This window comes from Micropterus dolomieu, linkage group LG12, assembly GCF_021292245.1.
Source record: "Micropterus dolomieu isolate WLL.071019.BEF.003 ecotype Adirondacks linkage group LG12, ASM2129224v1, whole genome shotgun sequence".
Lineage (NCBI taxonomy): Eukaryota > Metazoa > Chordata > Actinopteri > Centrarchiformes > Centrarchidae > Micropterus > Micropterus dolomieu.
Genome location: NC_060161.1, coordinates 27,249,316 through 27,257,396, shown reverse-complemented (window position 1 = coordinate 27,257,396; position 8,081 = coordinate 27,249,316).

Sequence of the window (8,081 nt, the reverse complement as noted above, 5' to 3'; positions counted from 1 at the left end):
GGTGGGAATATTGATCGCCAATTTGTCCAACACCTTGGTCAAATAGGCCTATCTTAAGAAGGCCAGATCGTCATGGAGTCTGGTCTGGATGGTCCCCAGAGGGTGATCTAAAATGTTTCTGATGAGCACTGACCTTTTGTTAAGTGGTAAAATGTTGCCCTTGACAGATACGTTTGACCATGTCGTTATGTCTTTAAATCAAACCACCAGACTACCATTAATATTCACATATTAATATGATCCCTTTCCTCTAACAACACTTTAAGACCAAATATTCACATTTGGTTAAGAATCTAATGTGCAGATTGCCATGAAACCTGCTCAACATATGCATGCTCTTGTAATGTATATTTCTGTGTTGTGCTGGCTTTGAAAACAAGTCTTCTTGGACAATAAATTTAAACCTAAGTGTGGGAGAACTGCAACGGCAAAAAAATGTGCAAGGTGAGAAAAGAAACATGTATGGCAGTCAAAGAGAGCTTAATGGAGTGTTAGTTGACATTATGACAGATAAATGGACACATTGTATAACACACACATGCACCTTAATCACCCCTGTCATCGTAAATCAGATTAGGATGGTCAGGAAACTTTAGGAATGAAGTAGGGCAAGTTTCTGTCCTGCATTATCACATAGGGCACACACAGACTTATTTAATATTCTAGTTCCTTTTGCAGGTAACGTATCAGCTGATTCTAAATTTAAATTAAATGGAGCAACACACTTTAAATATCAATTCTTCTGTAATAAGTAATACTAATTCTGCCCCAACACCTTCTCCACACATCCACACATCCACTGTCTATACATGCTTTTTTGAGTGTGATGGGGGTCTGGAGACTATCCCAGCATGCTGTGGGTGTGATGCATGATACACTGACTATAGCTGACGTGTGTAAGACACAGCTAACATGCACAGTACAGACATTTATTTGAGAACCCAACGGACAATTTCAATAAAACCCAAAGAGAAACAAATTATTATTAAAATGAAACTACTAATTGATTTTAGGTTTAAGATATCTGATTGCACAGTGTAACAGAAATCAAGAATTCAAAATCAAGTCACATGTATGTTGATTAAGTACTACTGCTTGTATGGAATAATATCAAGTAAAAATGGGAAAGTGAACAGCAGAATCCCAATCAGTGGCTATTTGTTTTGGGGTTTCTTTACAAAAAACCCTGCTACCTAAGAGGAACTGCCTAGTTTTTATTAACAACTACCATACTCCACCTATTTAGCATTGCACTCCAAGAACACATTAAATCAATGCAGCAGAACCAGAAATATTGTCTTTTGTATCCAACACATTCTTCTTCCTTGTCAAAACCTGCTGCCTACATTACCCACATTGCAACTCAACTGCTGACGGTCGGAGATCCAGGCGTGTTGTGCTAGTAGCAGCTACTGTGGCCTTGGGCTGCTAGCCTCAAGCAGAGAGGGGAGCGTGCTGCAGAGATCTGGGAAGCTAACTTCTATCTAACTCCAAACCACAATCTAACCCCAGATTTCTTTTAATTCAAGTAACATCACACAGGACAAACATCATATTTCACAAAGCTCCCTCTGACGGGGCAGGCCAGGACAACTTTGTTCATGTATGCAGTACTCCCCAAGACACAACGGTGCATTACGGCCATTGTAGGTTAAAAACTTGGAAAAACTGCGTCATGTATTAAGCAGTTAGGCAGTTAAGAGGGACTGTAACAAAGCTACTTGAAAGAACATGACACATCTTAGTCATTTATAAATGTCTTCTGTTCTTCCCCAGTTTTGGTCTTTGAACAGAAGTTAGTATATCACATAATACAGTTTGATGAAAGTACCTTACATGTGACAGCTGTTGTTATTAACATCTGCATGTCCTAGAGTACAGAGCCTTTAATTACAAATGCACATCTGAAAAATTGTGTTTATTCTTATTTTTCTTCCTCATAAATCAGATGTGAATATTTGCTGATTTTTTTCTGCTTTCCATTAGTGTCAGTTAAATATATGTTTGGGTTTTGAATTTTTGGTCAGTCAAAACAACTTTGCAATAACTGTTTGTTGCAGCACTACTTCATTTGATTACTTTTAACATTCAAGATTAAGAGACATGTGTTAGAAGCGATCTACCTTTACATACAGCACATTGGAAAGCTACTGCAAATCTCAATGGTTTCTGCTCTTGATCCTTGTAAATAAACATTTTCTTGAGATACTTCAGAAAAGCATTTAACAAGAAATAGGAGAGTAAAAGTTGATACCTTTCCTGTTGGCTGTTTGTTGTTGATCTTTAGAGGTCGTAGCTTGATCGCTCACACTCTCACTGGTGAAGTGAGAATGCTTCTCAGGCTGTGAAATATAAGGAGTGTTGTGAGTCCGCCACGCCCACTCACCTGTTTCTCTGTTTCCAACAGGTAAATGTGGCAGGACTGGTTGAGGTGGGAGAACACACATTAAGAGTACCGAGAAAGGCAAATAGCCACAGTCTTAACTGCCAACCTTTGTTTTTCTTGCCACAGACATGTTCAAATACAGTTTCTTGGAAGCATAGGGACAACTTAACTTCCTTTAACAGTGAAATGAACAATTACACAGGCCTGTGTGATTGTATCTTACACGATAATCCTGATTTCTTAGCAAGACATTGTGATTATGATTAGTGAGAAAATGAGTTCCGAGGCCTGATTACTAATAATCATGATTTGATCACAATACACTGTATTAAAGCTGTTCTAATACATCCTGAAAGGGAAATTATGATCTAACTCTGCAGCTCCTCTCAATTCTACCGAGCTTATTTTAGCACCTTGTTGTAGTTTTTGCCGCTTTGCTATCTACAACATAAAAAAAATCAGGCCGTACCTCACTCTGTACGCCACCCAGCTTCTGGTACAGGCCATGGTTATCTCTCGCCTCGACTATTGCAATGCCCTCCAAACAGGTCTTCCAGCTTGTGCGGTGAAACCCCTACAAATGGTTCAGAACGCAGCAGTGCGTCTGGTTTTTGATCAGCCCAAAAGAACTTATGTCACTCCATTACTCAGTGACCTCCACTGGCTCCCCGTGGCCTCCAGAAACAAATTCAAGTCACTAATGCTTGCATACAGAGTGACTACTGGGTCTGCGCCCATCTACCTAAACTCCATAATAAAAGTTTACCTTCCTTCTTGGCCACTACAACAAATGTCGCCTGGCTCTGCCATCCCTTCACACAAAGCAATCTCTGTTCTGTGCTCTTCTTCTTCTATCCCCTTACAAGTATCTTGAATTAATTGCATTTTTTGTTAACTCATACTTCTTTCCCTAGGTATGTACCCCATTGATGTGATATGGGCTATTAGCTCTTATTAGTATGTGTTGTCAGTTGTAGATCTCATGATGTACTGATGCTTTGTTGATGCTTGTATGTTGTTCCTCAAATGTAAGTTGCTTTGGATAAAAGCATCTGCCAAAAGAGTAAATGTAAATGTAAATGTTTCCAATGTTTGCTTTCAGCAAAAAAAAGCTCAGATATACCCACATGTACACTACCTGTCCAGTACCAAACATCAGACAGACACAGTTAGCAGCTAGGTGGTGAAAATAGTGGAGCATTTAGCAGCTAAAGAGCCAGATATTTCCTTCAGGAGATGGTGAAGTCAAGTCAAGTTTATTTATAAAGCACATTTAAAAACAACCACAGTTGGCCAAAGTGCTGGACAAGTTATACAGAAGAAGACATAAAAAATAAAACCAGATAAATTTCAACAGGCCAAACAACAACAATCAATAACATACAGCAATAAGATAAAACAACAACACAGACACAAAATAGATAAATAAAGACACAAGCGCAGATGCCCCTAAACAGACTCAAACGCCAAAGAATAAAAATGTGTTTTAAGTCGAGACTTAAAAGTGTGGATAGTGGGGGGTGATCTAATAATCAGGGGTAAATTATTCCACAGTGCTGGGGCCACCACTGAAAAGGCACGGGCACCCTTTGTTTTCATACGAGACTGTGGGATGGCTAAGAGCGATTGGTTTGATGATCTGTGGGGTCTGGAGGAGTGATGAAATATTAGGAGTTCTGAAATATAAGATTGGGCCAGTCCATGTAACGCCTTAAAAACAATTAACAGCACCTTATAATCGATATATCTATATTTGACTGTAACCAGTGAAGAGCAGCCAATATTGGGGATATATGGTCCCTCTTCCTTGTACCAGTTAACAATCTAGCAGCTGCATTTTGAACAAGCTGCAAGCTTGATAAAGATGAGTGACAGATGCCAGAGGAATTGCAGTAATCAATTCGAGATGATATAAGAGCATGCAAGACAGTTTCTAGGTCCTTTACAGAGAGAATGGATTTAAGTTTTGCTATGGTCCTTAAATTAACCTTTAACAGCAGAGTTTATATGTTTGTCTAATTTTAATGCTGAATCAAAGATAACCCCTAAGTTCCTAGCAAAGGGTTGTACATTAATGGACAGGGGGCCCAGATTTTGTGATAATTCCTCAATTGAGTTAGGGGAACCAAATTACTTCTGTCTTGTTTTCATTTAGTTTGAGAAAGTTGATTGCCATCCAACGGTTAATATCATTTAGACAGTTGTAAATAGACTGTAAGGACTTTGAATCACCTGGCTTCAGAGGTAAGTACAGCTGTGTATCATCAGCATAGCAGTGGTATAATATATTACGTTCACGGAGAATGAAGCCCAAGGGGAGGATATACAAAGAAAATAAGATTGGCCCCAGGACTGAACCTTGAGGTACTCTGCACTTAATTGCTTCTGAAGTAGAGGAAATGTTACCAATGTTAACAGAAATCTTTCAAATAAGAGTGAAACCACTGTAGCGCGACACCCTAGATACCAACCCCTTGCTGAAGGCAATCCAGGAGGATGTCATGATCAACGGTGTCAAAAGCCGTGCTGAGGTCAAGCAAGAGTAAAATAGCACAATTTCCAGAATTACTAAACAGCAATAAATCATTTAGTACCTTAAGCAGTGCTGTTTCTGTATTGTGATGTATCCTGAAACCTGACTAAAAAAGTACTTTAAAGAATTAATATGTTGTCTCTTAATCGGTCTCTATTGGCAGCTATAAAGAATAACAATGAATTACGATGGCCTGACATAACATTTTAACACCTGATATGACCTAATATGGAGAATGCATGTTTTCTGCTTGTTTTTTTAAATAAATTGATTGAGTAATGTCCGTTATCTGCTCCCCCCGAGGCTCATAATTTATGTCTTAAGAACTGTTATGATACCACAACAGGCAATTTAACGACATTAACATCATCATGGTCTGTTTACAGTATGCAGTTCTACGTGACACAGGCTCAGTCAATAAACGTTATCGACTCTTCACGATCGATATGGAGCCGTGGGAATGGTGCTTTCTGCCACCAGCATGTGGCATTGTATTATTTGGCACCTTGTCAACTCACAGTCTGTGGTTTTATGTGCTTGAGTACATTTGTTTTTTTTTTTACTTTATTCATGTGTGCACCTGTTTGAACCAGTGGCATCTCAAAATGTTCACGTCTCTCATTCCTTTCGGCTGATGATGCGCTACTTTAAGAGATAAGCAGACTCTCAAACAGAGTGTCCCCAAACAGGGTGCTGGGCTTTCTTAAAAAAACACCTTGTATGTTCAAGATCTTCAACTTTTCATGAGTTACGATAAAAAAATGTCCCCACAATCTTCAAATATTAAGTTTAAGAAGTAGCATAATTAATTAGTTAGTTAGTCATAATTAGTAGCATAACAAATTTGGAGATACGTGATTTTCACTCGACAGCAATGATGTTGGTCCTTTTGACCTGTTACTGTGTGACCCCTAATATTCAGGCAATTGTTGACAAATTCAACCAAGTCCAAGTCAGTACATCCAGTAATGTTCCTACCTTAAAAGTATTATCACACGTGTATCCCCAGGTTGTGTTAGAATCATTTGTAAAGCTAAAGTATGCCAAAGGTCACACACAGCCTGTGACGCTCCAAAGCAACAAGTTAAAGTTTTTCGCTCCTCTCCGTCTGTTTGGTTGAATAGATTGAACAAGCTGTCTTGATAAGGTTGAATTATGTGCTCCATCTATCCAACCCCAGGTCAAGATTATTTATTTTGTTTCAAACTGTTCCTACTTTAGAATGTATTACATGTGATGTGATAATTACAATGTACAGGTGAGCATTAAAGGTCAACATCCAATAAGATGGTTACACAAATTGAGGTCAGCAGTGAATGACTCCATAGGGACCAAGAAGGGATTTCCAGAGGATGTTAAGGTATTACATTGTGTTCTCACTTTGTATGGCTGTTGCCGTGGTCGAGCTTTAATAAATATTGTTGTGTAAGACATCCGCAGTTTCTTGAAACTTCTTCATTAACACATTTGTCATGTCTGTCATTCCTTTAGCTATTGATGTGCTACTTTCAGAGAAAGATAAATGGACTCTCAGACAGCGTACCTAAACAGGTTGGCTTTGTTAAGAAACACCTTGTATCTTCAAAATGTCAGCTTACAATGAGTCATGAAAAACATTTTTCAGATGTCCCCACAATATTTAAATGGTTTATTAAGCGGAGGAAGTTGCATCATTTTCTAAGGCTGTATAGGATATTTTAAATTTACACTGATCTGAAGATGCGTGATTTTTACTGGACAGAACGATGTTGGTCTGTTTGACCATACACGCACTTGTTGACAAAGTCAATCAAGTCCAAGTCAGTACGTCCACATTATTCCCCAAAATGTGAAATTGCATAGAAAATTCACATTCTCTCAGCTCCTTTCCTCCTTGTCTGATTTACAGACGTGTGATCAACCTGTAATCATGATACTACTACAACGTTTCACTCTGAAATGTAGTTGTCAATTAGTGTAAACCAACATCAAAGGAAACATTCAAGAACAAGTACCTCATAAAGAAGGAATGTTCCTTCTTTCAGGGTAATGTCACACGTGTTTGGCCATGTTAGAGTCATTTGCAGAGCTAAAGTAAGCCAAAGGTCACACACAGCCTGTGACACTCCAAAGCAACAAGTTGAACTCTCACTCTTCTTCATCTGTCTGTCTTGATAAGGCTGAATTCTGTGGTCCATCTATTCAACCCAAGGTCAAGATTGGCTTTATTTAATTTCAGACAGGCCGACTGTCTCCCCTTTAGAAGGTATTACACGTCACGTGCTAATTACAACGTGACCAAGGTGAACATTTGAGTTCAACAACCAATAAGATTGTAACACAGTAGGCCAGTAGTGATTGACCCTTTCATTCAACTCATGAAAAGTTGACATTTTGAAGACACAATGTGTTTTTTTATTAACAAAGCCCAGCATCCTGTTTGGGTTCACCCGTTCTGAGAGTCTGCTTATCTTTCTCTGAAGAGGCGCATCATTAGCTAAAAGGAATGACAGACACGAAAAATGTGAGATGCCACTGGTCCAAAAACTGGCACACACGTGGAAAAAATGATCAAATAAATGCACACAAGCACATAAAACAAAGAGACTGTGAGTGCAGAGTTAAAAGGGACTCTCACTCTGTGAAGAAAGTTCTTGTGAGCCGGTCAACTCTTATACTCATATACTTATACTCCTGCGTAGCCAGGCATTTATACTTGTGCATTGGTGAGGCATTTATACTTGTGCATCGATGTCTCCGTCGTTCTGCAATTACACCACCAAATGCTAGTGGGAAGTAGCGCTACAGCATCCACTGTGTTGACTTTTGCTGGCCGCGCAGGCTAACTTCTGCTTTAGCCCTCGGTTAACGTGAATGTGGGTAAAAATTTTAAATGTGCGGCTGGTGTAGCCTTTTCAAATGTTATTGACCGAATGGATCAAATTCTGATAGTGAAACGAGTCATTTTGCTTGGGTTGTGACGGTCAGATATATTGATTCTCCGTGTTACAGCTGCTGGTTTGGCCGCTAGTAAAATTTACTTCAAAGCACGGGGCCCTTCCTGTCATCTCGGAAGCATTGCGAGGCTACCCAGCCGACCAATCACAGTTCTTATGGTCTGTGTCGCCTCGACGTGTAGTTACATTTTTGAGGAGGTGCACGTCAGGCGATGGTGTAGGTGAT